Source organism: Megascapheus bottae, unplaced genomic scaffold, assembly GCF_031878675.1.
Source record: "Megascapheus bottae isolate mThoBot1 unplaced genomic scaffold, mThoBot2.hap1 HAP1_SCAFFOLD_40, whole genome shotgun sequence".
In the NCBI taxonomy this organism is placed as follows: domain Eukaryota; kingdom Metazoa; phylum Chordata; class Mammalia; order Rodentia; family Geomyidae; genus Megascapheus; species Megascapheus bottae.
The window spans coordinates 499,520-527,491 of record NW_028327715.1 but is presented as its reverse complement, the minus strand read 5'-3'; the positions used below and the strand labels follow the sequence as shown (position 1 = coordinate 527,491).

The 27,972-nt window shown below is 40.6% G+C and overlaps 1 protein-coding gene and 1 pseudogene across 1 annotated transcript in view; both read left to right on the top strand.

Moving 5' to 3' along the window:
• Positions 1–18: 18 nt before the first annotated feature.
• LOC150039274 (putative E3 ubiquitin-protein ligase IRF2BPL) lies at positions 19–27,880 on the top strand (annotated as a pseudogene).
• LOC150039272 (uncharacterized) overlaps positions 9,337–27,972 on the top strand; it is a 44,186-nt gene continuing 25,550 nt past the window's right edge. The window contains exons 1-2 of the mRNA XM_090327848.1: positions 9,337–9,409; positions 10,560–10,653. The gene's annotated coding sequence lies outside the window, so the exon portion shown is untranslated. The remainder of the gene's footprint in view (positions 9,410–10,559; positions 10,654–27,972) is intronic.

Genomic DNA, 27,972 nt, shown 5'->3' with positions numbered 1-27,972 from the left:
TAGGTCTCACCTGGGGACATGAGTGAGCACATGTCCAAAATCGAGTCCAAGGTGACCAGAGGGGTCCAAATTGGTCCTCTATGCAGTGGAGGTGCCATGCTCCCTGGGCCACATGTTCTGGACATTTGAGACATCACAGAAATCCAGCATGCTCCTGGCCACTGTGTGTGCGTGTGTGTGTGTGTGTGTGTGTGTGTGTGTGTGTGTGTGTGTGGTTATTGGTCCTTAAACTCAGGGCCTGTGACCTAGTCTTTGGAGAAAAATTAAGAAAGATGAGCAAGCAAGAAGGAAGGAAAGCAGGCAAGCGGGTGCTCAGGTGGTAGAGCAGTACCCTGGCTACCACGGCCCCCACTCCGGGGACAGGGCCAGGGGGACCCATGTGGGGTTCTGCACCTCACATAGGACAAGGAAGGCCATAGGCCTGAGGGGCCCTGAGGAACTGAACTTTGCCTAGTCCTACCATGTGTGGAAGGGAGCAGCGTGACTGGGAAGACAGGACATTCTCCCAAAGCTCCCAAGCACATCCCCTACCCAAAGAGCAGAGCAAGGAGGTTTCCAGTCAAGGAACCCAAGGCCTCATATCCCACCCTCCCCTGTTTACCAATTTATGCCTAGCATATGAGGACTCAAATGTGTTCAGAAAAGGGCTTGGCATTGAGGTAGAAATACACAAAGGCACGACAGGCAACTACCTGTTATTCACACATACGGCAGGCGAGTGATAACCTTACAAAACAGAGGACATCAGAAAGGTTTTCTGTAAGCAGGGGAGAATTAACCCTCAATAGACCCTGTCCTGAAATAGCTAACAATTTATAAAACCAAGAGAAAGAGATCCGGAAGTTTGGCCTTGTGGTAGAGTGCTTGGCCACCATGCACGACGGCCTGGGTTTGATTCATAGGTACCACATACATAGTAAAAACCAGAAGTGGTATTGTGGCTTAGGTGGTGGAGAGAAGGCCTTGAGAAAGCCATCATGTTCAAGCCCCATGACTGGCAAAAAACAAAAACAAAAAAACCCCACCAAAGCCAAACAAAATAAACAAACACAAATCTTAAGAGTAGGAATCAATTTGTTTATAAGTGACTAAAATGTTTCCAAAATTAGAGCTAAAAGGAGCAAATTATGTAGTACTCATATAAATGATATAAATCATACAGAAGCTTGATAAGGATTACTAAAGTTACCCATGTGTTGACCTCCTGTATCTTATCTGAGTAGTCCTAATTGTAAGTGATATATTTTCCTTTGACATTTGGGTGAAATTAATAAAAGAAAGAAATCACATGCGGATAGACCTGGATGCCAGTAGCTCATAGGTATAATCCTAGATACACAGGAGACTCTGAGGTTTAGGGATCATAGCTACCCGAGACAGGTAAATACAAGAGACCACTATCTTTACTTAACCAGTAAAAAGCAAGAAAGTGGATGCTCCAGTGTTGTGATACAAAACCAGTCATAATCAAATGCCAAGCATTTGAGCCTCAGATTTCTAGCCTTACTCTACACAGACACACACATACAGATGTTACCAATTCCCCACACTACTAAGCCTAATTAGCTTTATATCATATTCATACGGTATATGCTATATATACTGGGCTTCATTGGATTGCCTCCATTTTTATGAAGCTCAGTATTAAGTGTAAAATAAATATATGCCATCATCAATTAAAATGTGATACCCAAATCACTACACTTCTAGTAGGACAGATAAAATTTAAAAAGCCAAAACCACATGGGATCACCAAGGAATAGAGCAATTGGAACATCATACATCACTTTGGATGTAATGTTGGGAAAATCTGACATTTTCATAAAATTAACATTATGAGCTAGTAATGATTTTCCAGAATATTTCCCTGAGAAAATGCAAGTATTTTTCTAAACCAAGACTTCTATGGACTGTGTAGCCCAGGCTCAGTGGCTCACACCTCTAATTCTAGCTACTCAGGAGGCTGGAATTGAGAGTATCTCTGTCCAGGGCCAGACCAAGCCAAGTGCTTGCAAGCCCTCATCTCAACAATAAATAGCTGGGCATGGTGACTCATGCCTGTCATCCCAGTTCTGGAAGAAGCCAAAGTAGGGGGCTAGAGGTCCAGGATGGCCTGGGATAAAGGAAGGACCTATCTGAACAATAACCAAAGCTAGCCAGAGGTATGTTTCAACTGGTTAAAAATTAATCAACCCTAAACCTTCCCTGGCAAGCACAGCCTCTGAGTTCACTCACTCTAAGCATACCAAAAAGAAGACACAACCGTAAACAGGAAAAAGAGAGAATATCTGTAACAGTTGTAGGTTTCACAGCCTAAAAATACAAACACACCTGATGTCAATGAATAGAATGAATGAATAAAATGTAATGAGGTACTATTCCAAAAGACAAAAAGAATGCAAAGAGTTCATGTAATAGTTTAAATGTATTTTTTTCAGAATGAAAGAAGTTTCATATGGAAGAGTGCTTTGTGCATTGTTACATTTATATGAAGTTCTAGAAAAAGGAATAAAACTAAACTATGGTAGGAAAGAGTTAGTATAGCTCTGGTATGGTGAAGCTTATCTGTCAGCAGCTCCTAGGAGGATGAGACAGAAGGATCTGGAATTCAAGGCCAACTAGGCTATCCCTCAGACCTGGTCTCAAAAGAAAAAAGATGAAACAGAGAGGTGGGGAGGGAGGGTGGAGGGGAAGAGGAAGGAAGGTGAACAGGAGGGAAGGAAAGAAGAAAGAGAGGTAGTGAGAGATGGAGGAAGGAAGGAAGGAAGTTAGTTGGGTATGTTGGCACATGCTTTTAATCTCAGCCCCTTTTGAGGTAGATGGAGTGAGAAGAAAATGCTAATATTTACCACATTGAGGAATTAAAAAACAAAAGTACAGAAAAAGTATTCAATCTACATGAATGAAAATGATGATACTTTCAAAACTGAATATAATTCAAAGAATGGAGAGTTGGTATGAGAGCAGAAATGGAATTAAAGTGTGCATGTCTGATGCTCAATTTATCTCTATTTTATTTTCTTTGAACAGTAGGTAGACAAATAAAATTGGAAAGAGCATTCCCAAAAGATCATCCTGAACTTCAGAAAAGTTTTCTAAGCCAGGCAGAGTGGCTCATGGCTGGAATACTAGCTAGTCAGGAGGCTGAGATCTGAGGATCTGGTTCAAAGCCAGCCTGGGCACAAAAGGACCTAAGACTCTATCTCAAATTACCTTCTAGATAAGGGGAAGTGAGGCTTGGCCCAAGGGTAGGGCGGTAGCCTTGACCTGAAGAGCTCAGGGGCAGTGCCCAAGCCAACTTCAAGCCCCATGACCCACAATGCACAACAAAAAGAAAAGAAAATAAATTTTTCTAATGAGGAAATGTTAGAATTTCTAAATTTTTGCAGAAAGCATGTATTTTAAAATCTAATATATTATATATATTGTTCTATCGTTCACTGAAACTTCAGTTGTATTTTGTACTTTATTTTCTACTGCTACATGTATTTAATTGCACCAGTTATTTTAAGACAGGGTTTTGGTTTTTGCCCAAGGTGTATGTGGACAATGACTCTCCTATTTCATACTCTGCCACAGATGATAGGAGCATGGCGCCACGGCTGGATTTCTCTGTTGAGATGGAGCCTCAGTAACTTGCATGGCCTATGGTCTACAACCATCCTCTCAATCTCAGTTTCTCATGGAGCTGAGATGGCAGGCATGAGCTACTGGGCTAAACTTTAAATTTTCTATACTTCATAAAGATGAGAAACAAACTTCTGGTGTCTTGATTATTCATTCATGAAGCCAGCAGGTACTGATGTTTATACTTCAGTGACATGATGCAAAGACAAAGCTTTGGTGTCTCAGACACAAAAGAAGTGCCCCAATCATACCTCTTCCAGTAAGAACTCACTACATGATAGTCACACCGGGTCACATTTTCTTCCCTTTTACTTTTTACCTCCATTTCTGCTCGGAACTTGGATCCCTCCCTCTTGATTTTTAAGTTTTGTTTTCAGTTCGGGATATCATTTGTGCTGCATATGGTATTTTTATTTACTTCAGGAAATGCATTAAGTGGTCAGGTACTGGTGCTCAGGTCTGTAATCCTAGCTACTCAGGAGGCTGACTTCTGTGTATCATGCATGGAAGTCAGCCCAGGCAGGAATGCCCATCATTCTCTTCAATTAATCAGAAAAGAAGCTGGAAATGGAGGTGTGCTGCGCTTAGAGTGTGCCAGCCTTGAGCAAAGCAGGCAAGAACGTGGGAAAGGCCCTGAATTCAAGTGCCAACACTACCACCTCCCAAAATAACTCATGAGGAGAAATCTAGGCATATCCATGTGTAAGCAAGTATGAGGAGTTGCTCTGAACTGTAGCATGGAAGACACACACACACACATACATATACTCACACATACATACACACACACATACTACTTAAATAGCTGTTAGTTATCATTACTACATCTATGACTACTTATCTGCTATAAAATGTATAATGTGATGCCTTGACCTCAATGAGTTATTCCCTTACTATAGACATTTTCTTGGTAGGTCATGGAGCTTGAACTCTGAACGTGGATGTTGTCCCTGAGCTCTTCAGGTCAAGGTTACTGCCTTTTCCCTTGTGCCACAGTCCCACTTCCACTATAGATATTCTTTAGAGACAGCTGTCTTTGCCTACATATGCTGCCTTTAGAGTGTTTAATTGTAGGGGTACAGCTTGTAACACTCAATCCCCTTTGTATTTTACTAGTTAATTATATCTCCTTAGTGTGCATAGTTTAATAGTTTAAATAGATGTGAGACTGGCATTTAGCCACTTTATAGTAGGGTATTTTTTAGATATGATCAAAATTTACCACTAAATGTGCAAAATACAAGTGAGAAACTTTACACATATGAGCAGGTTGTAGGATAGTTTGAGGATTATTGTTCAAAGCCAGCTTGGGCAAAATAGTCACTTTGAAATCTTATATCCAAAAAACTACTCAGAAAAACTCACAAAGACACTGTGGCTCAAGTGGTAGAGCTCTAGCCTTGAAAGTGAAATGGCTCAGGGACAATGCCAAGTCCCTGGCTTCATCCCCAGGACTGCATCAAAAAACAAGTGAGAATATAAAGATTGTATGCAAAGTCCATGAAGATGGCAAGGACTGTTTCTCTGGACAATGCTGAGTCACAGCAGAGGCCCTTGCTCTTTTTCTGAAATATTTCAGCATGAAAGGACATTTGGGTAAAGCAGCCTCTCTCTCTCTCTCTCTCTCTCTCTCTCTCTCTCTCTCTCTCTCTCTCTCTCTCTCTCTCTCTCTCTGTCTCCCTCCCTCCCTCCTTCCCTCTCTCTCTCTCCCTCCCTCCCTCCCTCCCTCCCTCCCTCTCTCTCTCTCTGTCTCCCTCCCTCCCTCCCTCCTTCCCTCTCTTTCTCTCTCCCTCCCTCCCTCCCTCCCTCCCTCTCTCTCTCTCTCTGTCTCTCTCTGTCTCTGTCTCTGTCTCTCTGTCTCTGTCTCTGTCTCTGTCTCTGTCTCTCTCTCTCTCTTTCTCTTTCCTTTCTTTTCTCCTATTCTCCTCCCGTTCTTCTTCCTTCTTCTGCTTTCCGCATCCTTCTCTTGTAATTATTTATCATAGCATCAATTTAAGGCCTGGCCCTTTTGTTTGGCTTTTTCACTCAATATTGGTTGTCCACCCCTTGAGGACCCCCCTCAATTCTGTTTTTTTCTACTGGGATTCGGGAATCTGCTACATTTTTCTGCTGAGGTTGGCTTTGAACTACTATCCTCAGAACTCACCCTCCAGAGTATTTAGGATTACAGTTGTGAGGCTCTAAAACTCTATAAATGATTGTGTTTTATAATTAACTGAGAGTTGTAGTCCTACTTTGTCTAAAAATGATCATAAACTATTATTGGTCATCATTAACCCCAAGAATGTATCTGATCTCATTTGTTTGAAATAGAATAAAATCACATTCTGCATTTTGAGGATAATTTGCTTTTAGCCTTTAGGTTCAAAACTACTAGCTGTGTGCTAGTAGGTCAGGCTTGTTACCCTAGCTACTGGGGAAACTGAGATCTGTGCATCAATGGTTCAAAGCCATAAGGGCAAGAAAGTCTGAGAGACTCTTATCTGCAAGTAACTCTCTAAGAGCTGGATGTGGAACAATGGCTAAAGTGATCATGTACAGCCTTGTGCAAAAAGCTCATGGACAATGCCCAGGGCCTGAGTTCAAGTCTCAGCACTGGCACACATGCACAAGTATTAGGACAATATAAATATGTGATAGGCAGTCAGTAGTGTATTGGAATTGGCTGGGTAAATCTGTGAAAGCTTTTTAGAGCTTGATAAATGTCTTACTAGGTCAACACATGGTGTTCTAATGCTAGATGTTTTGAGTCCATTTTCCACTCATGAAACAAAAACCTGAGAATGAACGTCTAAATCAAGAGAGGTTTAAGCAGGGCATTATTGGCTCTGACTTGTAATTCTAGCTGCCCAGAAGGCTGAGAACTGAGGATTGCAGTGCAAATTGAACTTGGTTTGCAAAGGGTATGAAGCTCTTATCTTCAGTTAACAAGAAGATGGAAAGAACCAAAAAGAACAGAAATCCTGGCCAAGTTTGAGAGATCAGTGCTGCAGCTTTAAGAGCTATTTCGTGGCAACCAGCTGGTTTTCACCCATCTTCTTCCAGATGGTTTAGCAGAGTTTGGCTGGCTCTTGCTCCACTGACCTTCCCTCAGAGCTCAGTGAGGATGCCCCTACCAGCTGGGCTGGCAGCCTGCAGGTGGACTGCAGTCCATCCAAGCCCGCCCCGCGGCCCCACCCACCCGGGCTTAGACACGCCCCTCCTGCCCAGAGGACCATGGGAGCTGCTTGCCTGGAATCCCTGTGGAAAGCACAGTTGGAGGCCAAGGGACAGGGGCTCTTGGTAGACCTACTAAAGGAGCATTTGGAGATTGTCGTACATTGACTTTACCTTAAAATAGTACTGCAGTTATAATTTAGATGTTTATTTATGTATAGTTTACTTATCATTAAGAAGTTGTTCGTTTATTTCGTGGGGAGTGGGTCCTGAACTGGGGTGGGGAAAGGTCTGGATTTCTTGCTCACGGTTAGTGCTATACCATTTGAACCACACTACTTAGGGCTTTCTGGTGGTAAATTGGAGATAAGAGTCTCCTGGACTTCCCTGTCTAGGTTGCCTCCAAACGGTCATCCTGAGATATAGAATGAAAGATGTTTGCCACTAACAACCAACTAAAAGTTTTCTTAATAATAATACTGTCATTTTTCATATATTCCAGTTTCACTCAATAACTTACAAAAAGTTGTTAAGACTTACAGAGAATATTGATTTGACAATTGTAAGTTAACTTGATGAAGAGGTCACCACTGAAATTTATATATCAACTTTTTCTCTCATAAAAGTTTAAAATTTCTGAATAAGATGAAAATTTAGGGCTGGGAGTTTGGCCTAGTGGTAGAGTGCTTGCCTAGCATGCAGGAAGACTGGGTTCAATTCCACGGTACCACATACATAGAAAAAACCCGGAAGTGGTACTCAGGCTCAAGTGGTAGAGCTTTAGCCTTGAGAAAGTCCAAGGACAGTGCTCAGACCCTCAGCTCAAGCCCAGGAATGGCAAAAAAAAAGATGAAAATTTATCCAAGTTTTCAAGATACTCAAGACTTGTTTGTTACAGTTTTAGGTACAGAATATTAACGTTTGCAAGTAAGCTCTGTTCTTGGGTACCTCATTCCTGTAATTCTAGCTAGTCAGTAGACTAAGAGCTGAAGATGGTGGTTTGAAGCTAGGCCACGCAGGAACGTCCATAGTTAACCAGTGAAAAGTGGAGGAGAGTGGCTCAAATGGTAGAGCACAACCTTTAAGTTAAAAGCTACAAGGCAGACTTAGAGACTGAGGTTGTGTCTGTGCCAGTACAGTCCCCAAAAAGGCCACCATAAAATACAAATTGTATGGCATCTGCTTACTATAGGAATGTCACACTCATGATCCTTCTGCCTCCAGAGTAGCTGAGATTGAAAGCATGTACCATCATACTCAGTTTCTCCTTCTTGCCCTTCTTCCTTCCTTCCATTTACTGTGCTTCTTCTTTTGGGACAAGGTCTGAGACAAGGAGAGCCTAGTTGGTCTTGAATTCCAGAGCTTTCTGTCTCAGCCCTCTGGGAGCTGTTATTACACATAAGCTTCACCATAGCTGACATATTATTGTTTCCTACCATAGTATAGTTTTTGCATTTTTTAGGAACACTGCAGAATGCACCATTTCATATAAAATTTGTTTCGTTCTGAGATACTTACATTTATTACATAAACACTCTGCATTATTTTCTTGGTTTTTATTTTTTTCCTTGTTACACTTAGTGAAGTTTGAACTCAGAGGCTTGTGCTTGCCAGGTAGTTTGGGGTTGATTTTATTTTAACCATTGAGCCCTACCCCTTGTTAGCTTTGTGCTTGTGATTGTCTGAATAGGGCCTTCCTTTATCCCAGGCTGTCCTGGACCTCTATCCCCTTATTTATGCTTCTCACAGAACTGGGATGACAGCATGAATCACCACGTCCAGCTTTTTATTGTTGAGATGAGGGATTGTGAGTACTTGGCTTAGTCTGGCCCTGGACAATGATATTATCAATTCCAGCCTCCTGAGTCACTAGAATTAGAGGTGTGAGCCACTGAGCCTGGGCTACACATTCTATGGAAGTCTTTCTTCAGATTCATTTATTTTTCTCAGGGAAATATCTGGAATATAAGTGCTAGCTCATAAAACATAAATGTAAATTTTATGAAAATGTCAGATTTTTTCCCCCAATATTGTATCCAAAATAATGTAGAAGTGTTAAAATTGCTCTGTATCCTTGATGATCCCATGTGTTTTGGGCTTCTTAAATTTAATTTCTCAGGCTAAAAGTGTAGTGATTTTGGCCTTTCATTTTAATTGTTGATGAGGTACATTTATTCGACACTTACTCCGGGGCTTCATCAAAATTTAAGTCATATGAAGCCCTGTATATATAGTAATTATATTATGAATATATTATGAATACATGGAGCTTTTGGGCTAGTAGTTTGTTCATAAAATCTGAAACGAAAAAGTATGAAATATTCAGAACTGGTACATCCAGAGAGCGGAATGCTTTCCTAGGTAGGAGCAGGGAATTAGTGTGTCGAAAAGATTGTAAATTATATAGTATTTTAATTAAGGATTACTCCTTGACAACAGCATGTAGCTTCATCATGTACATAGTGTGTACGAAGCGTCAAATTAAAGACAAAAAGAAAAATAGCATTTTGATACCAATAATACATTTATATTGTCAGTTTTCCACAGGTGCAGATGCCCTTGGCACCAGAGATGTAATCACACCATCTAATATATTTATGAACATTACTGGGACTATGATACTGAGGTAAAAATCTCAGTCTAGTTGTTTTTTTTTCTGTGTTGATCTTTTGCTCAGTGGCAAGACATATGTATAAAGATTTTCTTTGAGCTAGGCACCAGGGACTCATGCCTGGAATCCTAGCTACTCAGGAAGCTGAGATCTGAGGATCAGATTGAAGCCGGTAGTGGCAGCAAAGAATCAGAAGTGGAGCTATGACTCAAGTGGTAGAACGGTAGCCTTGATTGTAAAAAGGGAAAGGATAACATTTAGGCCCTATGTTTAAGCTTACTGTGTTAGAAAACAAGAGCAGGCAAGTTTGCATTTCAATGTAATCTGCTTTTTCGCCTTTCTTAAGTAAGCAGATTTAAAAACATAGAAAAGTGTTATTAGTGAAGAGACTTAATTCGCAGCAGTGCTATTAATTGGAATAAAAGAAAAGATAATGAGAAAGAACATGTATAGGAATTTAGGGTTATGTGCTTTCTTCAGCAATAGATATTTGAATATCATAAGTAAAGGACTGTGATTAGCTGAAGATACCTGAGGTCAAGTATTTATTTTTTCTTTTAATTGTTACACAGCATTTCACAGAAAAATTCTGAAGCAATGAATAGTGATGAATATAAAGATAAAAACTAGTCATAGAAACTGTTACCATACAAAAAGTTTCAAAATTATCTCCTAGACTTCCATAACCAGTTAGATTGCTGATGTCTTTGAATATTAATATGTTCAGATAATTCCTCCCTGAATACAAGTACCTATGTGCAGATATGATTATACAATCTATCATCTGTAAGTCTGTCTTTTCTATCTGTCATTTATGTACTTCCTGGTATTGGAATTGGGGCTTGAACTCATGATTTGTCCTTCTGTTTTGCTTTTATTCCCAAAATTCCTGGTTGAACTATGCACCCTAGCTATCACTCTGTGTGTCAGGAAGTTGTGACTGGACATAGGTGTTTGGATTCCTGGTCAATGGCTCTACATCTTAAAAAGACATACTGGCCATACAAGTCGTGTATCAGCCCCTCTATTCATGATCTTTCATGTCATATACATGTTTCTCACATTTTCCTGTCCCATTCCTGCTAAGAGAGGAAGTTCAAGCATCTTGTCAGAATGTGATCTCCACATCTCCCACTGGCTCATTGTTCATCCCATTATTCTGCAGACTCCTTGCTTAGTTCTTTTGAAGAAGTGTGCTGCTCAGTCCTCTGAGGCTGAAGAACTAAGGATACAAACTCCAGTGAAGGCACGAGGGCAAGGTAAGTAGTCCAATTTACTTCTAAAAAGTCATTTAACGGAAATTTTCTCAACAGATTTACTGTTATGTTAAATGGTCAATCAAAATGATAGCTAATAAAGGTAAGCTTAGAAGTAGATCCACAGAATAATTAAAGTAGTACACTGCATTTGCCTTTTTCATTACAGGTCAAAAGTGACCTTGTGAATTGATAATTTTTTAAGTCATCAAGCTCTCTGAATAGGATCAGTGGAGCAAGCCACAGAATGGGGCTTCGTAATGAGTTTCACTATCCACTCCTGCTCCTGGCCCTACTGTTTACTTTTTTTTTTTTTGCCAGTGCTGGGCTTGAGCTCAGGGCGTAAGCACTGTCCTTGGATTTTCTCAAGGCTAGAACTCTACCACTTGAGTCTCAGCACCATTTCTGGCTTTGATCTATGTATGTGTTACTGAGAAATCGAACCAGGGTCTTCGCGCAAGCTAGGCAAGCACTCTACCACTATGCCAAACTCATGCCCCCCCTACTGTTTCTTTTTATCCTGTTGCTTCAATTGCACCCAATAAATTAGCCACCAAAATGGTTCCATGCACTTATCTTGGGTAAGCTTCTGTATATATTCAAGTGATGAAGATCTGGGTCACTGAAGTAATTCCTGCTAGGCCCGGGAGCATGGCCTAGTGGTAGCCTCTTGCCTTGCTTGCATGAAGTCTTGGGTTCGATTCCTCAGGACCCCATACACAAAAAATGCTGGAAGTGGTGCTGTGGCTCAAGTGGTATTGCTCTAGCCTTGAGAAAGCCAAAGGTCAGTGTTCAGGCCCTGAATTCAAGTCCCAGGACTAGCAAAAAAAAATGCCCTTGGTTACTTTGAATAATTGAGGATTTGCACTTTTGCTTCTTTAAGGATCAAATTTTCTTTTGCTCTAAATACCATGATTTATCTGATTTTAGTAGGTGAGACTGATAAAAGATAATGGTTTTCTCGGCAGGGCATGACTCAGTCTAATGCAGCAGAAGGGCAAGACATGTGTGAGAGAACATAACCTTTGGTATGTTCATTATTTACATTCTATCTTCTCCTATAAGGTGTCTTTGTATTTTCAATAATATAGCCAAAGGAATTTATCTCGCAGGTTACTCTAAACAATCAGTGGGACAAAGCATTAAGTGCTCTGTAATTCATTTCATAAGTATGAATATTGGGACACTCCTTAGAAATGTCAATATCTTATATTCAATATGATACTTAGAGTTATACTCAAAATGGATGATTATGATTTGTGCTTCTGATAATAAATATGCCTCATGTAGATGGGCACGGTGTCTCCTGCTTGTAATCCTAGCTAGTGAGGAGGCTGAGATCTGAGGATCAGGGTTCAAAGCCAGCCCTGGCCCTAATGTCCATAAGACACTTATCTCCAATTAACCACCAGAAAAATGGAGGTGGTGCTGTGGTTCAAGGGGTAGGGCAGTAGCCTTGGGCTGAGGAGCTCAAGGAAACACCCAGGCCCAGAATTCAGGTCCTACATCCAAGAAAAATAAAAAAATAAGTAAATATGCCTCATGTGATAAAAGTTTAAATCCCAATCGAAGACTAAGCATTCTGAAATGTGAATCCTATTTTGTTACTAACTCTTAGCTTCTTTCGAATTCGATAATTCTCAGAGGTTTCAAATTCATAATTTCATATTAAAATCATTAGTGCCAAAGATTTGGGCAGAAATATATCGTGTGCTGTGCTGTGAACTTCAGTATGTGGATTGAGCGAGTGAAGAATCTGACATAATCTAACTAGTTGTGTCTGAGAGGTGTTTGAGAAGGGTGTTTAATATCACAAAAAAACAGAATATTTCATTTTAATGAATTGGATCAGAAAATAAAATCAAATGTTTATTGGCTAATTTAGATATAGCTCAGCATAGATTCACATTGGATATTTTGCTGTGAATACACACAGATTAAAGAACCAATATGCATGATAACCAAATGGAAGAAAGCCCAGGAACCCATATATACAATAGGAACTTAGGAAACATGGCTTCATGCCATGTTAAAATTGTGTTATATATTCAAAACTGAATCAGTTTCCCTTTCTGAATATTAACCTATGGAGACACCATCAGTGAACAAACTACGCATGTTTGCATTGTATTGACATAATGGACAAGGTATCTGTCAGCAAAGAATTTTAGCTCTAGCACCCCTTCCAATGAAGATGTTGAGAAAGATTTAAATTTCCTTTGTTCCTGAGATGGAAGCCAGAAGGAGGAAAAGTCCCTATTCAGACAACGGATTTCCTCATGAGACCTTGATCCTCCATGGAAAGAAAGCTGACAGACAAGTGAATCTCTAGGAGGATCATTGTCCAGGGAGACGAGCAGAGCATGCCTAGGTTCATCATTTTACCCTGACAGGCAGGGGTTGGGCAGTTGTCAGCTAGAAAGATACCCATTATCCTGGTGTTTACGTTGTAATCAATTGGAAAGAAATTTTGCCAAAAGTCCAAGACTCATTTTTCACACTTAACAAATAACTGTTCTTATGCCAGACTCAAAGGAACATAGGCTCAATGGTTTTCCTCATTTGTCATAATCAATAGAAACCTTGGGCTCCCCTAGCAGAGATTTACAACAGAACAAACCGAGATACATAAGGCCATATGGTATGATACTAAATGAAAGGACCTCCTGGATATAGAAACAAAAGCCATATAATGAGTGATTGATATCCTTAACGTGCTATGTTATCTCTCATCTCTTATGCTGTTCCAGGCTTATCTCATATTGTTACAGTTTTTCAGCTTATTGTCTGATATATTGTACATATGCTTATTTGGTTATTTGAAATAGGGTAGGGAAGGGGGAAAAACAAGATGAGGGGTGGAGCGGAGGGAGGGAAATGGGATACCAAGAAAGGGTATCAATGTTTGTGAAGTAATGCACCTTCTATCTGGTGAATATAATGTAACATTTCTAATAATTACAATAAAATATATGAAAAAAAAGAAATAGCTCTTCTTACCAGATACTTCTCCTTTAGATAATCAAGAGCCTGGGATTTGGTAGGTCCATGTTCAAAGCCAACCCATCACGAAAGTCTGGGAGACTCCCTGTTCACAATAAGAAGCATTAAAGGAGGCAGGCAGTGTGCCTGATGAGATGAGGTCGAAGCCAGACATGGAGTAGAAAGTTGAGCAAGACTTAAGAGAAGCCCTGAGTTTAAAAGTTGACATGGTCAGAATCTGAAATCGAGAGAGAGAGGGGAAGAGGGAGCGGGGGGAGCGCACAAGCAGTAAGAAATTGTCCTTTTAATTTCTTTAAGCTTATTATACCTTTTTTCTTCCTAAGGGAAAGTTTACATTGTGGTAAAACTTTCAGTATTTAAAACTAACACACTGAATAAAATTCCATTGAGTTTTCTTGTCAGTGAAAGCTTTTTCTTAATGCATAGATCAATATGCTCTTGTGTCCTTGTGCATCTAGGAAAATACTCTTTCTTTTTCTATTGCTGTTGATCCTAGGCCTTTAATTGAGGGCCTGGGCACTGAGATGTTTTTCTTTTTTTTCTTCTTTCTTTTTTCTGTGCCAGTTCCAAGGCTTGTACTCATAACTGGGGCCCTGAGCTCAAGCCCCAGGACTTACAAAAGAAAGAAAGAAAGAAAGAAAGAAAGAAAGAAAGAAAGAAAGAAAGAAAGAAAGAAAGAACAAAAGAAAGAGGCATTGTCCCTGCGTTTTCACAGGCTAGTGCTCTACCACGTAAGGCACAACACCACTTTCAGCTTTTTCTATGTATGTGGTACCTAGGAATTGAACCCAGAGTTTCGTGCATGCTAGGAAACACTCTACCACTAGGCCATGCTTCTGGCCCACTGAGGTGTTTTTACTCTTGGTTACCACTCACCCATTTGAGCTACAGCTCCACTACTGAATATTTGAAGGTTTATTAAAGATAAATCTGTTAGACTTTGATTCCTAAGCAGATTTCAAATATGGATTCTGAGATCTCAGCCTCCTGAGAAGTTAAGATTACAGATGCACGCTAGTAGAGCCCAGCTGACCATTACCTTTTCTTTTGCTTAATTCAGTATTAGGATCCTTCTTATCATACAAATATAATCTTTTGATACATAAGCAAATTCTCTCCTGGAAAGTGTTTCTGTATTCTATTACTATCCTAGTGAAAATATTAGTACTTTAAAAAATATGTATTTGATACCCCATCCTCCATAGCTTATGGGATGTGCAAGGTTGCTTTCTGTGTTCTTGAGTTAATTGCTTGCTGAAATATTCCCACCAGCCATACTTCTGTATATCTGTAAGGTTTTTCAATAGTCACATGCTTGAATGACATGAACAATGACCTGACAACAACCATGGCCGCAACAACAGTGGTTTCACATGAAAATCAGAAGAAAAGAGCTCAGTGGTAAAGACACTGAAAACAACAAAGTTAATTTTTTTTATGAATTCAAACATTTTTACTTAATTAATTTTGAATACCAATTAAGGAATGGTAGTCATGAATTATAGCTGAAATAGGATCTTTACATGTTTATCTTATGTATTTGCTTTTAAATTTTTCCTCTAACCTTTAAGAAGAAGAAAGAACTCCAGGTCTGGTAATGAATAATTATCTCATTTGTATATTTGATGTATGGGATTGAATGTATTTTCTGAAATACATATACATTTTCAAATACTGTTATTTAATTTATAGATCACACACCAAATAAATGGAGCAGATGATTCTAATGTCTTTTCTCAGTTGTCTGAATTGGTCTCAGAAGAGTCTGCCTTGCCTCATTATGAGCATTTCTCCATGTAAAATACCACTGAATACCTCTAAGTTCTTTTTGTCTTCCCCCAGTTCTGGGTCTTGAACTGAGACTCAAACTGTGACCCTGAGCCTTCTTTGCTCAAAGATAGGGATCTACCCCTTGAGGCACAGCCCATAGCTGTCTTTCTGTGAGTATTTTACAGGAGATGAGAGTCTTATGGACCTTCCTGCAGCAGCACCCTTCTCCTCTGTGCTCTCCCATTCTCACTGAGGATCATACCGCTTCCACCTACAATACTGCAAGAACCATAGGTGCCTTTCACATTCACGACAACTCCAGAGACCATGGTCAGTTTTGTAAATGCTAATCCCATATTTAGTGTACACCAGATCTTTTCAAGCAATGGTTCTCATGGCCACAATGTTATAGCTCTCACTTCTCTAGATTTCTCATACATCTTCTCATATCCTCACAGGGGGATTCTTGTAGCAGAGCTTTCAGTATTCTCAAGGTTTTTTAGGTGTTACTGATGCATGATGAACTATAATTGGCATGAAATTTATAATTTAATGCTTTCACCTCTGAATTCTGTGTATGTTTAATCATGGCTGCTAAAGAAGTGAACACACATCAGTCACAAAAGTCTCTTACTGCTCATTTATGTGGCTTTCTTGTGAACTTTGCAAAAACCAGGCCTGGTAACCCATATCGGTTATCTCAGTGTGTCTGTGGCTAGGACCAGATTTGAAGTTCCAGACCAGCTGGGACTACATAGTGGGAACCTGTGTCAAAAATTAGCAGGCGTGGGCAGGAGTGGAAGAAAGGAAAAATACAAAGAAGGGAAGTTCAAAAAGCTTTGTAACTTCTCATTGCCTTTAGCCATTAATTGAAGCTTCCTTTCTGTTTTCACAAGCACACTGTAGGGTAAGATTTGTTGTGTGTTTTAGCATTCTAGCTTGTCCATGCCTTGAATGCACATTGGTGTCCTTTTACTATATAACTGAAGACTGCTGATGTTTGCTGTCCTTCAAGGGGTGATTTGTGATTGTGTATATTCTTTGGAGATCTGCCTTTCCATACTTTCCATCTACAAGAGTTCAGATTACCATAAATCTAATAACTTTCTTTTTAGAGTGGATACTTTCTGGCATTAACAAGATCAGTGTGTGTGTGTGTGTGTGTGTGTGTGTGTGTGTGTGTGTGTGTGTGTGTGTGTGTGTAGATGTGTGTAGTAAGGCTTGAAATCCAATCCAAGAATCTTGCTTGTTTTTTACTTATGGCGGGCTCTGTTCCACTTGAACCTCCACTTTCTGGGTTTTGGATGGCCCATTGAAGATAAAGGTCTCCTATATTTGCCTGCTCCTGGTAGCTATGAACCAACATCCTCTAAGCCTTCTGAGTAAATAGGATTATTAGAGATCAACTACTGGCGTCCATATCTATTGGCATATGACTTTGATCTTTATTCACTTATAAGAAATGTCAGAGGAAGTCAAATGACATCATTAGGATTACTCTGAGAAAACACTGATGTTTAACACATGGGTTAACATTCGCTATGCTCATCAACCTTCTGTATGATTTCAATGTTTTATATCTGTAATGAGCAATTAGATTTCTTGAGCCCTGTTTTTGGCAATAATTAGGTCACTTACAAAAAAGTTGGTTCTTCCTCTCTTGGTTTTATAAATTGTAGGATATTTCAGGATAGGATTTATTGAGGGTTAATTTTGCCCTGCTGAAGCAAGGCATTTCTGATACCACTAGGCCACACTCCAGGCTCCCAAATTACATAATTTTATTTTATTTTTTGGTCAGTCCTGGGTTTGAACTCAGGGCCTGAGAATTGTCCTTTGGCTTTTTCCTCAAAGATAGTGCTCTACCACTTGAGCCACAGCACCACTTCCCGCTTTTGTATGTATGTAGTACCAAGAAATTGAACCCAGGTCTTTGTGCATCCTGGGCAAGCATTCTACCACTAGGCCAAACCCCCGACCCCAAATTACATAATTTTTAATGGCAGTGTAAAACTACATTGTGTATCAGTATCGTACATTATTTGAGTCCACTCACCATTGTAGGACACCTGGACTATTCCCAAGACTGGGCTATTTTGAATATTACAGAAATGAACATAGAGGCACAACTGTATTTACAGTGTTCTGGCTTGTGTTTGTCTGTATAGAAGTCCTGGAATGTTATGGCTAGTTCACAGTTAAGGGATTTTTTGAGGAACCTCTAGACTGCTGTCCAAAGTGGTTGTATTAGTTTACAGTGAAATAGGATTCCTTTTCCCTCAAATCCCCACCAGCATTTGTTGTTCTAACTCCTAATGTTGGGCAATGTAACTGGAATAAGATGGAATCTCAGAGCCATTTTGATTTGCATTTTCTTATGGCTAGGGATGGTGGATTGCACATCCTCTGTTTCTTTGTCATTCTTACCTCTTCCTCTGAGAAGTGTCTGCTCACTGTTTCTCATTCATTCACCTAACTTGGAAAAGAAAGGGATGGTACAGACAACAGCTGCACTGCTATGACTTTGAAAATAGTTCCTTGGTCTCTACATATCTTTATGAACATGTGTATTTATATGCAGATATCTAGCCTTTGATGGAAGACTTTTTTATTTTGTTTTAGTCATGGGCCTTGAACTCATGGCCTGGGTATTGTCTCAGTTCATCAGCTCAAGGATAGTACACTATTGCTTTGAACCTCAGCATCAGTTTAAGTTTTCTGATGGTTTACTGGAGAAAAGAGTCTCTCAGATTTCTTGCCTGGGGTGCTTTGAACTGTGATCCTCAGAGCTTAGGCTCCTGAGTAGGTAGGAGTGCAGTCATGAGCCATCAGTGCCCGGCTGTTCATTTTCATCTGTGCTAAATGATTAAACTATACACAGTCAAGGACCATGTGAATTCATAGACTTGGTTTTCTATTGATGTTAGCAATAGTTCACCTAATACCAACTTTACATAGTGTAAATGCAAAGGGTATTTCCTGCTTTTGTCTAGAAATGAAGCTTCTTCTACCAAAGTTAAAATGTAAACTCTGCAAACAAAGCTTTTACGCATGATTGAGACATATTATTTTCCTAGCTAACCTAATTCAGTGTTCATTGTGCTTTTGTTGCTTTATGTATTTTGCATTTCATGTGCTAATAGGAGTTCAATATGATATAACATCTAAATTTCTGCTTCTAAGTCTTCTCTATTTCTTGTTTGCTCTAGTGTTGGCTGTCTGTCCTGCTGCTCTGATGGATAAAAGCATCTGCAGGAGGAATGCAGGACTCCATCCAAAGTGATGCTTAGCATTTCAAGCTGCAGAGTCCTGGGGTATGAGGGATTGATGCAAGGTCAAATAGCTCTTCCTCATCTGAAATCTTTGTCATGTCCCAGGACTTTTTGTGAGTGGCATACACAGACTGTGATCATCTGACTAAGCATTGTGGTTGCAAGTACTTGACATCACAACGGAAAATGTCTTTGACTTTGTCTACTGTTTCTGTTTCATTTCAAAATTGAACATAATTGCATCCCTGAGCAAGATATGGACAGGCTTTCGAGTATACTATGTATTGTTATACTCCAGAATGGCTTAACAGTCAGAGGACAAGTACATGGATATGCCAGGTATTTGGGTAGGAAGTTCAAGTATGATAATATTTGTTAGTATATTGTCATCATTTTCAACATTGCAAGTACACAAAATGTTAATTTGGACAATATCAGAGAAATCATACTTTTTATCTACAGTGATAGGTATTGAAAGCATGACATTGTGAATGATAGGCATGTGGTGTGCCAGTTGAGCGACATCTCCAGCTTAGGTTTTCCCTCTGCCACTTCTCTCCGGTGGTGAGATATGAACTCAGAGCCTTGAACTTTCCAATTTAGTTTCAAAACCAAACACGAGGACATAGTGATACCAATACTCTGTCTTGTATACTGGTATTGTCTCAATATTCTAAAGCATTCAGATGACGAGGACATGGACTCAGCAGGTGCTTAGGTCCAGACAGGCACTGAGGACATTACTCCTTTGAGACCTGTATCTCCCTTTGAGACCTGTATCTCCCAGTGCTGTCATGTAAATTGTTAGTGCCGAGGCTCTTATTTGCTGATTATTTGTTCTTGTACTTTAGAAAATGCGTACAACCCCTTTGAATTGAGTTTCATACACAGATGGTTTGATGAGGATTTTTTTAAGAGTTCTAGTTCTCTGCTCAGTAGAAGAAGAATCCATCTCCTCACTAGTGTCTCAGTCATTCCCCCAACTTGTCAAAGGGCAGAATGGCACACACAAAGGCTGCACTGTTGTGACCTTCAAACTAGATCCTCACAAACTTGGTGCTTGTTCTCTGTACATCTTTATACACCTTCTATCTATATTCAGGTGTCTGAACTTTTTTGGCTGATCCCTCTGGATGTATGTGTACTCTGCTCCTTATTATCAGCACTGAATTGTTAGATTCTACACAGTCAAATACTATGTGAATTTCTACACATACTTGTCCTCCCAAATATCTATAATTCACCAAAAACTAAGTCTACAAGGCTGTATTTCCTGCCTTTTTGAGGAATGAGGTTCCTTGTTCCATGTAAATATTCACCTCTGCTAAACAAAGCTTTGATGGAAGGAAGACCAAGAGTTCATGCCTTATGAATATACACCAGTCTTTCCTGTGGTTTTGTGGCTTATTTTCCAGTTCACTTGCTATGTGGGATACAAAGCTCATTTATTATCTACCTCTCTGCTTCCATGGTGCTTCTGTTCCTCCTGTTGGCACCACTGTTGGCTATCTGTCCAGCCTACTGATTGATAAAGGATCTGCAGGATTCCCATCCAATCTGGTGGTGGGCCTTTCAGTATAACAGAGGTGTGGGGTACAGAAAACTGATTCATGCTCCATTAGCTACTCTGTATGTGAAGTCCACTTCCATTCCCACCAGTAAGTGTGAGCAGCATACATGCACTCTGGCCATCTGCATTTGACCTTGTAACTCCTCCTACTTGACTTCCAAAGAGAACAGGAGAAATTGTCTTTCCACATAGTCTACTTTTGCTTATTTTCAGAACTCAATATTAGGATGTACTGTTACTGATAGCCTGTCATGTGTACTGTCTATGGTTACAATACTCCAGAAATTGTTTAACACTCAGGTGAAAACTACATGCACTCACTTGGCATTGATAGCTGGCCATGAAAGGCCAGCTTACCCTTTTGGTCATCAATACTTTCACTGTGAAGGCATATAAGTCTAACACAGGTCATTAGTCCTCTGCGTTCAGGAAAAAAATCCTATTTTCTATATACAGTGCTGGGTTTTGAAACCCTGGCCTCTCTATGTTAGTCCACAATCTTCTATTTGAGCTACATCTCCACCTCTTCTATCCCTGCCACGCCTCTCTGCAGTATTGAGGTTTGACTTCAGAAGCTTGTATTAGATGAAGCTGCATAGGAGTGAATTGAACTTTTGGCGTGAACCACTGTGCCCTCAGCATGGCCAGGAATGGATTGATGAGGGAATGGCTCAACTTGATGATAATATTTACTGGGAGGGGTGGGGCCAGATGGTGCAAATTGGAAGGCATAAGAATGTCTTTGAAAGGCCATTTCCAATTCACCAACATAATGCTGGATGGGAAATGATTAGTTCAAGACTTCAAACATCAGCAAGAAATAGAGACTCCTGGAGCATAATGCCATAAAAGCAATGTGCATGCATGCACACACACACGCACACAACACACACTCACTATAATTTCTTTGAGAATGGGATTTCACTAGAATACCCAGTCACAAAAGTATAATCAACGATTTTTCTTGACATAGCTCTTGTTCACATAATTGTCCTCATTATTCATATGATAGAATGAAATTATACATAGTCAAGTACCATGTAAATTCATTTGAATTGATTTTGCACTCCCATTTAGTTCAGTTTACCTAAGCACCATTTTATATGGTGTGTATGGAAAAGGATATTTCCTGGTTTTTTTCATAGACATGAGACTCTACAAAAGCAAAGTTTTATGCTGCAGTAATGAATATTTCTATCCTGGTTAACCAAACCATTGTTTCATGTCCTCTTGTTTAAATCATTTGAAAGCTAACATACTTTGTAGGAACTTATGCCCTTGCTCTACCTCTAAAATTCTGCTTGCATGTTCCCTCTTCTCACTCCTTGCTGTGCTAATGCTTCCTGTCTGACCTGCCTATCTGACAGAGAAAAGGAACTGCAGGTTAGAAGCAGAACTCTCATTGAATGGGGCAGTCAGAGTAGGAGAATTCTTTGGTATTAAGTGTTGATCCTGGGTTTGTTTGCTCCTTTGTTTCTTAGGGCCTTCTCACTTCAGTGGCTTGTGACTTCCATATATCCATTGTGGCAATCTTACTAAGAATTGTGTTTGCTAGTAGTTGATTTCACAACAGCCCATAAGCACTTATCCTTTGTCCTCTTCAGTTGTTTTCCATTTGTTTTTGTTGTATGGGAACTCAGTCAGTGAAAAACAGAGAAGCCAGATTTTTTTTCTTTTTTGTTTTTTATTGTAATTAGTAAAAGGGTTACATGATATTTGCCAGATAGAAGGTGCATTAATTCACATACATTGATACCCTTTCACATGTCTTGGTACCCATTTCCCTCCCCCCCACACCCCCCTCCCGTCTTGGTTTTCCCCCCTTCCCTATCAAATTTCAAATAACCAAATACAAATAAATTTAATATATCAGATAACAAAGTGAGATACTATACCAATATGAGATAACCAAGGGATAGCAAAGGAGATGAAAGACAACATAGTAAATTAAGGCCAGCAATCATTCATTATATGGTTTTTGTTTCAATATCCTGGAGGTCCTTTCAATTAGCTTCACATTATATGGCCTTATGTATCAAGATTTTGCTCTATTGCAGATCTTGAGAGGCAGATTTGGGAGTCTTTATTGGAGAGCCAGTGACTGTAGGGAGACTTCTGTCTCCAAGACCTGCAGCCCAGCACAGAGCTTACACAAAGCTTTTAAAGACAAAAACCACATGACTTGGGTATGGAGCAGTTATTCACTGGAGCCAATCTTCCCTAAAGCCAAACGGCATGACATCTCCATATTCTCTGAAGACAAGCTCTCCTTAAATTGGCTTGTTTCACTTTGAAGGTTTTGTAGCTGGATGAAAAGCTCTTATCATCCAGCTAGGTGTCAGGACGGCTGGAAGAACAAGGTGATGGTGTGTAGACCCAGTCTCCTTATTTAATTTTCAAATTTGAAACTATTTGCATGCTGGTGGTTATGGGCTGTTATATATCCTGTATATTCTTATCATATTCCAAAATGATTTAACACAAATGACAAGTCAACTCAACAATGCTCATGTCCAGTTGAGGAAGTGGCAATGGCTGTTAACAAGCTGTTTTCACCATTAACAAATTCAACACATACATAAGAAAAGAATATGGAAGTACTTATGGAAGAAATCGTACATCTTTCCATAGTGGATTGTCCACAGTAGTGTACCCTTGGACTTGAGCGTGTTTGGTATGGGCACTGCCACTTGAGATCCATCTGTAGCTCCTCCTCCACAGCACTTGGGTACTGAGATGGCAATTCAGAGCCCTGTAATAGACAAAGCTCTCAAGATAGAGTCATTATTCCACACGTGCTTGATTCCTCAATGATCCCCTTCATGCTTCCCCATAATTTGATCTTGAGCATCCTGCTGTCTAACATCTAAAATAGTTTCTCCTCTTATGCCTGAAGCCAGGGGAAACAATTTTGAAGGAAACTCAGGGTGAACATGTGTCAGCATACAAATCCAATTCTTCAGCAAAATGGTGCCTGAAAGTATGGTGCCTGATTTTAGTGCATCAGCCATGAGGTAGAAGGTAGAATATCTGCAATGCCCTAGGCCAGAAGATATAGTGGTAGAATACAGGCACGTGTGCCCACACACAAATACCTCAGGATTCTAGCCTTTCCCATGTTGCACCACATCATCTCTTGTGTATGTCTGGCTGGTGTGTAACTCCTGGCTCTGAGCCCTGTTCATCTGTCTCTGTTTTTGATGTGGTGCCACACCTACGGGAAACTCTATACCTTCTGGCTAGTGTCTTCCCCTTCTGGAGATGTATGAATCAGGAATTTGACACTCAGCTGGGGGGAGCTGGGGCACACTGGGATGCCTTCCATCTACTTCCTCATTCCCTCTTTGACCTCAAGAATCATATGTTCTTGTAGACTCCCTCTGTGTCCTTACTGGATTCCATGCACATCCTCACCACACTCATTTCCCTTAGCCTCACCCTATATGGCCGTAGGTTCATTGCTTTTGAGCTAATGTGATTCTCTGCTAGGAAAATCCTAGATGTATACTAATAATTACAAATGAGGGAAACCATGCAGTTTCTTTGAGTTGGCTTACTTCACTTAATATGATTTTTTCCAAGTCTTTCAACTTCCTTTAAAAATAGGGTGATGTCATTCTTCCTGATGGCAGCATTGAATTCCATTGTGTATACATACCACAATGTCTTGATCCAATCTTCAACTGAGGGACATCTGGATTGGATCCATATCTTAGGTATGGTAAGTAATGCTGCAATGAACATGGTGGTGCTACTACCTTTAACATGTACTTTTTATGGACATTTGGGAAAATGCCCAGGAGTGGAATTGCTAGGTGATAGGGGAGCTGTACATTAAACCTTTTGAGGAATTGCCACACTGTTTTCCAGAGTGGTTGAACAAGTTTACAGACCCACTCACAATGCAGTAGACATCACTTCTGAACACATCTCTACCGGCAACTGTTACTATTCAATTTCTTGATAGCGGCCATTCTATCTGATGTGAGGTGGAATATCAAAGTTGTTTGGATTTAGCTTTCCTTTTTTTCTTTTTTGCTGCTATTGGGCTTGAGCTCAGGGCATAGAACTATCCTTTGTACTCTCTCAAGTCTAGCACTCTTACTACTTGAGCCTCAGCCCCACTTTCTATGTATGTAGTACCGAGGAATCAAACCAAGGTCCTTGTGCATGCTAGGCAAGTACTCTACCACTAGGCCAATTTCCTGGGCCCTACATTTCTTTTATGGCAAGAGATGTTGAGGATTTCTTCATGTGTCTATTGGCCATTCTTATTTCCTCTTCTGAGAAGTTTCTCTTTAAATCTTTAACCCACCTTTAAATGGGATCCTTGGGTTTTTTTTTTGAGGATTTGTTTTTAAGAGAGTCAATATTTTGAGCCATTGGTATATTTTTGATATGAGGTCCTTGTCTACTGTATGCCTAGTGAAGTCCTCCCACTCTCTGAGCTTTCTATTTGACTTGCTAGCTATATGTTTCGCACACAGAACCAAACCAGTTACTGCAGTCCTATTTGTTCAAACATTCTTTATTATGTTGTGATTCTGGGGCTTTATTAACCTGTGCTAAGGAGCCCTAGTGTGTCTCTTATTTATTCCTGTAAAGTTTCCAGGGTAGACACCCTTTCCTCAAGGTCTTTGAGCCATTGGGAATTAATTCTGGTGCAGGGTGATATATAAGTGTCCAATTTTGGCTTTGTACACGTGCTTAATCAATTCTGCCAGCACCATTTGTTGACCAGGATATCTTTCTTCCATTCATAATTTTGCTCCCTTATCACAGATTAGGTGGCATTAATTTCTGGGTCTTCAGTTCTATTCCCTTGGTCCTCTGGCTGGTTCTGGTACCAGTACCATGTTGTTTTGATTATTATAGCTCTGTAATGGAGTCTGAAGTTTGGTATTGATATTCCTCCATCACCAATCATTCAGTCTTTCAGCTCTTTGTACCTTCATGTTGCAGGAAAAGAAAAAAATGTAATCTAATAGAATGTAAGAAAGGGCTGCCTCCTTTCCTTGAAAATCTGTTCAGGGCACTTTCCCCAATTCTCCTTGCAGGTCCTGGAGACTGCTACCCACCTAGGAAAAGAGAAAGGTCATGTGGTATGTATTCTTGTGACCAACATTCTTCTTCCCATCTTTCTCCTTCACCAACCAAGGTGTTCAAAAGTCATTGTAAAGAAAACAGGAAGGAGAGTAGTAATGTAAAGAAATGGAGGGAAGTTAATAAAGGATGCCTTGGGAAAGGAAGCAAGGAAGAAAGGATTTGGGAAGTAAGAATTGGCTTAAAAGGTTGTTTCCAAGTAGAGAAAGGAGGAAATGAAGACTACTGGATTGAGTAAGGAGCAGCTGGTATGAGTATGTCTTGGTTTGAGAAGGTAGAGCTTATTAGTAAAGTTAGTGAAAATAGTATGCAAGAAGAGGAAAAAGGGAGTTTCCACACACCCCTCCATAGAACTACTGCTGCCACAAGTTTCCCCCCAGAGGAAGCTGGGGAGAACTGGTCAGGTAAGAGGGGATGTTAAATCCCATACAGAGTCAGTTAGTGCTTCCCATTTCAAAATTAACCAGAGCCCAGATATCAAAAGTACAGACTTCATGAGCATGCCTATCTAATAATCATTCCTATCTGTCTTTTAACTGGGAAGGAACACATATCTACACCTATTAGTTCTATTTATACTGAGTCTACCATCCACATTCTTTACTCCAGAACATGACCAAGGCCTCCCACCGGGCCATTACCATTCTAATCCAGTCACAGATTCTCACAGGTTATTCTTAGATAGCCCTTGGCAAGATTGTCATTTTCACCATATTGATTCTTCAAATCCAGGAGGAAATCAAAGCAGAATTAAATGAATTGGAGTCTAAAAGAACTATAGAAAGAATCAACAAAACAAGGAGTTGGGTCTTTGACAAAAATTAACAAAATTGACAGCCTGTGGAAGAGGAAGGTGTCCCCCGAGCCCCCGGACTCGGCCGAGGGCGCGCTGAAGCTGGGCGAGGAACAGCAGAGGCAGCAGTGGATGGCCAACCAGATTGAGGCCCTGAAGCTCACCAAGTCAGCTGGGGGCTTTGCGGTGCCAGGCCACACAGCGGGGTGGCTGCCGCCGCCACCGCCCCCACCGCCCCTCGGACCCCATTCCAACCGGACCACCCCGCCGGAGTCAGCCCCCCAGAACGGGCCGTCCCCTATGGCCATGCTCATGTTGGTGGCAGACACTCTGGGCAAGGCGCACTTGCCCAAGAATGGCAGCTCCTTGCACTCTACCACCGCGTCTGCCTGGTGCAACAGCAGCAGCCCCTGTCTCCAGCCTCCGTGCCCGGGCAGCGCCGCTTGGCTTCACGTAATGGGGACCTGAATTTACAGGTGGCGCCCCCACCACCTAATGCCCACCCGGGCATGGACCAAGTGCACCCCCAAAACATTCCGGATTCCCCCATGGCCAACAGCGGACCCCTCTGCTGTACCATTTGCCACGAACGTTTGGAGGACACGCATTTCGTCCAGTGCCCCTCCGTCCCTAGCCACAAGTTCTGCTTCCCTTGTTCTAGAGAAAGTATCAAGGCCCAGGGGGCCACTGGTGAGGTGTATTGTCCCAGTGGAGAGAAATGCCCCCTAGTTGGGTCGAATGTACCTTGGGCCTTCATGCAGGGCGAAATCGCTACTATCCTAGCTGGGGATGCTAAAGTGAAAAAGGAGAGAGACCCTTGAACCCTTAGGCCACCACCTGCTTTGCCCTAGTTCCTCTCCCATCCAGAGGGCCCCACCCCCCACCCCTCCCCTTCCCATTCTCCACCCCTCCAAGATGTAGAATTGTGAATATAACAAACTGCAAAAAGTTAGTCTTATGTATAGACATTATTTTCGTCGTATGTTTCTATATTTTGGAACAAAGGTATGTAACTTCTTCCTTTGAAGGATAAGCTGGTTTGTGTTAAGCAGTATAATATGAGTTGGGTTATTCGCATCATAATCGTTAGCATTTACTTGGTGGCAGAATGTTTGCCTAGGTACAGAATTAATAGCCCTTAGCAACCACTGCTGCTGGTGTGTATTTTTGTAAATGTTATGCACTCTGAAAGGAAAAACACACACACACACACACACACACATGAAAGGAAAGTCTTTTTTCTTGTTTTGCCAAGGCGAGTGTTGTTGCCTAAAAAAAAATTAATATTAATGATGATCCTATAAAATGGTGAAAGCTTCTTGCTAAACAGCCCCAAGTGTTGAGGTCCTCACTTAATTTTGTGTTCTGTTCTGTTTTGTTTTCCTGTTTCGTTTGCAAAATGGTGAAGGGGGATGTTGGGGGAGGGCTGGGGTGTTTTTTTGTTGCAAGTTTATGAAGGGGGAAATGTTTTGGTTTGTTTCTACTGACCTGAATGTGTTGGATCTTCACTTGTTGTTTTGTTTTTTGCTTTATTGATGCACGGATGCTTTTGAACAGTAGAGCCAAATGCTAGACATGGAGAATCTGCTCTGTTTGTCCTTCATACATTTCTGTAGTTAACAGAACACTGTAATGTGCCTTGGAGCTTAGTAACTTGTAATAAATTCAATTGATATTAAAAAAAAAAGAAAAAAGTGGCCTTGAAAAAGCCCCAAAACAGTGGACAGGCCTGAGTTTAACCCCCAGGACTGGCAAAATAAAAAAACGATTTTAACAAAGAAAAATTCAGATAAAAAAATAGAAGAGTGAAT